The following is a 4,444-nucleotide window of genomic DNA, read 5'->3' on the forward strand; positions in this document are numbered from 1 at the left end:
GAACGTTCGTGCTGCTGGTCGAGGTGAGAGGGATAACTCCCTTGGCAAACAGGACACAGTCGTGTGTCGATAAGCCAGCTGGAGGAGATGTCCTCCTGGGGCTAAAAGCAACAGTAACATCCACCCCTAGGGGTCAGCCACACTTAAGTGGCAATATACTACACTTTATCGTGCAGTTACTGTTAATACTTCATATAGAGAATTAACATATATATATATATATATATATATATACACACATACATGTATATATGTACACGTACACACACGCATGTTTAATAGGTTTCGATTGTGTGAAAAGTGGTAAGCACCATATGGCATTACCTTGAAAAGCTTGTTATAGAAATATAAGCTTTTCTGATGGTATGTATTCTCTGGACAATATAAAAAAGTTTCAGCTTAGTAGGAGAGTGAGCAATTTGTACTGGTGTATTTGTGTTTGTATGTGTGTATACTATTCCTATGCCAGTGTATGTTGTACATGTGTATGTGTGCATAATAAAATACACACATGTATATACATATATGTATGTGCATATATATGAGTGTATGTATGCATGCGAGTGTTTGCATGCATAGACACGTATACATACATAATGAAGTTACAATGAAAATCAAATTAAAAAAAAGTTTTGCTCTTCACATCTTGATAATTTAGCTGCTGATCTATTTAACAGGGAGAAATAAAATTTCTATTCATGTTGTGGTGATATCCATTCAAGATGCAAGCAGCTTCAGTTGGTGGTGAAGGAAGTTATTGAAATGATCAGACTATTATATCACTTCAACATTTTTCTTCAGAGGCTTTCTTCTAGATTTAAGAGAGGATAGACATTTTCTATCTCATTGTATTGAACAGTTTATATTTTTTTTTCTACATTTTATTTTTATTTTTAATTAACTGTTTTCTAAACTTTTAAAAATAAAGCAGATTTAATTAAAATAGTATTTGAAAAGTCTAAATTAAAATTGTATAAATTTACAACATATTCCTTTGAAATACACATTTTGAAAATACTAGATTGGCAAGAAGTTATTTTCTTAATGTTTTGGATATTTTAAAAGTAAAAGAATAGGTGTGAACTGATTAAATAGTTTTGGTAATATATTTTAAAAGGTTTTGAAATGTTTACAAAAGTAATTTTCTTTGGTTTTAATAAGAAAATTGTTATTATAATCTAACACTCTTTATTTTCTATCTCTACTTCATGAGAAAGTAAAGGACAAACATGTCTTCTTAATGATGCTAGTAAATCAGTCATTTGCCAGTTAGTCTTCATTTTCACTGTCATTTCCAGACAACTAATAACAAGTAACCTCCATGACCTAGAAAATATTCTAAAGAAACCAAGTTGTTGATGCTGACAGAGGTGTCAGCTTGGCACAGAATAAAATCAATATCTTGAAAGAGAAGAAGTAATATGATGGAATATATATCAGGATTTAATGTAGCATACCTTCCAGAGATGTAATTTATAACTGCAGCACTGTAATGTCAGTATACATACACTTATAAAACTGGGAACTCATTTGGGTAAATTCAACATAATAAAAAATGGAAAAAAAGAAATCTTTTCAAGTTGGGTAGGAAAGATGAATGCTATAATATATGCATAAGAAGAAAGAATTCTTACACTTTCTTATCCCATCTGGTTATTTCACAGAAAGAATCTAATTTTGTTTTCTATGTAGACTCAAATTGGTTTTTATTGTAAGCTATACATTTTTTTAAACAGAACTTAAATTGAATTTACAGGAAATATAAATTTTAACTGTTAAATCTTTTCTTACAATTAATATCCTCTATTTCTTTTATAGTTTCTTTTCTTTAAAATAATTTATCTTATTCATAGTTTTCAATAGATGCAAATTACCTATTTTCAGGGTTTCTTCTGAAAAATTTTTGGACAAATCAGGTTTAGTTTCTGCTTAGCAGTTGATTCCTGCATTTCAGTCTTGCAACTCAAAACATCAATGGCTATTATTTATGGCCTGATCATGGCTATCTTAATATGAAACACCAGAGAGATATCTGAGATAATGAAATCTGTGTTACACTGATATCTATTGAGCCAAAACTATATCCTCTTAGCATGCAACATTTGCATGACTTCCCTTTTCCTTGAAGACTGTCTGTATATACTTACATTTCTTATACACAATACTAGTTTTAAATAAATACTGTTGAAAGCACACATTAACTTTGTAACACCTTTAAATCTTTTAGAAATGGTTTTGTTTCATTTATTGAAATGGAACCTATATAGATATATCAAGAGTCACATTTATACACCATGGTTAACAAGTATGAGGATGCAATAGATATGCTTACGAAACTGTCTACTAAACAGGTTGAATATAAAGTGTTATATAATAAATGAATGTAGATAATATGATTCTCTTGTTGATACATATTGTAAACTAATGAACCAAAAACCAAAACTGAGGGGTAAATAATTTGCTAGATAACTTGTCGATCTACTAGCTTAAATAATGTGAGGAATTAACAGGAATTTTGTTGAGGTTCTAGCTAAGATATTTAATTCTGTTTGCTTCAGACTTCTTTGAGAAAGTTACCTTGCTGTTATGCCCAGAAAGTGTGTAGTCTCGTCCCCAACCTTGATACTATAAAAAATGCTGCAATGAATCTACAATAATCTTTGTCTTTATATTTATTTTACAGCTTTTATTATCCATATGCTTCCAATTAGATAGTCGGTTTTATATGCATATGAGTTGCATCTTCATACGTATTGCACCTTTATATCTGTTGCACTTTCATACCTACTGCACAAGCCACAATGTGGCTTGTACTTATTTATCTAGATTATAAGTTACTGAATGCTTACCTTTATTTTATAGATATCCCCAACCACATTAATTTTATAAGATATTCTCTCTTCATGTGGTATGCCTATAGATAATAGCAATCATGGACCCCACATTCTAACCAGAAAATTTACGACTTTATTTAGAAAACGTCTGCAGTGATTTCCTGTTACTTTTGCCTGTTTACAGTTTACTCTGTTGGTCTCCTGCTCTTCCAAGCCTATCTTTGGGGTTCTAGGGCCTAACTAACCTTTAGGCAGGGGTAACTAGTTTATGTGTTATCACACATCATTGGGCATGTGTAACATATGTCTAGGAGACAGGTCTCCTTTAAGTCTTTACCCTTTACTTACAGGACCCATAGGATGATATATGAAAAATAATTGTTTCAGAGAAAGAACTAACTCGTATATATAGGCGCAGGAGTGGCTGTGTGGTAAGTAGCTTGCTTACCAACCACATGGTTCTGGGTTCAGTTCCATTGCGTGGCACCTTGGGCAAGTGTCTTCTACTATAGCCTCGGGCCAACCAAAGCCTTGTGAGTGGATTTGGTAGACGGAAACTGAAAGAAGCCCATCGCATATATGTATATATATATATATATATATATATATATATATATATATATATATATATATATATATATATGTGTGTGTGTGTGTGTGTGTGTGTGTGTGTGTGTGTTTGCGTGTCTGTGTTTGTCCCCCCACCATTGCTTGACAACCGATGGTGGTGTGTTTACATCCCCGTAACTTAGCGGTTTGGCAAAAGATCCGATAGAATAAGTACTAGGCTTCCAAAGAATAAGTCCTGGGGTCGATTTGCTCGACTAAAGGCGGTGCTCTAGCATGGCCACAGTCTAACGACTGAAACAAGTAAAAGAGTAAAAGAGTATATAAAAAATATTATTTTGAAATTTCTATTGTATTTTATGAACAAACATTTTGTTTGATAGAATCCCAGAATATTTTCATTGAATTCTATTGTTTCTTGGGACCTACTTCAAGAAACACTAATCTAGATTGACCATCAAGAAATAAAGAAAAATCCCTGTTTATGCTCTAATGCTCTCCAAGAAAAAACCCACACGTCTTCAGATCAAACTTTAAGTTATAGCCTATAATCAAAAACACTCAACACTAGCTACCTCTTGCTCTTTAGTAGTTAATAAATACAATGTAAAAGTTTGTCTCAGAATTGTTATCATGGACCATGAACATCTTTTCATATGATGTATAATTTGATAATCTTTGTCTTGTTACAGTTATTTGATTGTGGTCATTCTGGTGTACAGCCTTGCAGTATTTAGTCAATCAATCCATCCACAGTGCTTCATTTTTTTAAGGACAGCGGACTCGCGGTCATAGGATCGCGGTTTCAATTACCAGACTGGGCGTTGTAAGTGTTTATTGAGCGAAAACACCCAAAGCTCCACGTGGTTCCGGCAGGGGATAGTGGCAAACCCTGCTGTACTCTTTCACCACAACTTTCTCTCGCTCTTACTTCCTGTTTCTGTTGTGACTGTAATTCAAAGGGTCAGCCTTGTCACACTGTGTTATGCTGAATATCCCCGAGAATTACGTTAAGGGTACACGTGTCTGTGGAGTGCTCAGCC

Source organism: Octopus bimaculoides, chromosome 3, assembly GCF_001194135.2.
Source record: "Octopus bimaculoides isolate UCB-OBI-ISO-001 chromosome 3, ASM119413v2, whole genome shotgun sequence".
NCBI classification, from domain to species: Eukaryota; Metazoa; Mollusca; class Cephalopoda; order Octopoda; family Octopodidae; genus Octopus; species Octopus bimaculoides.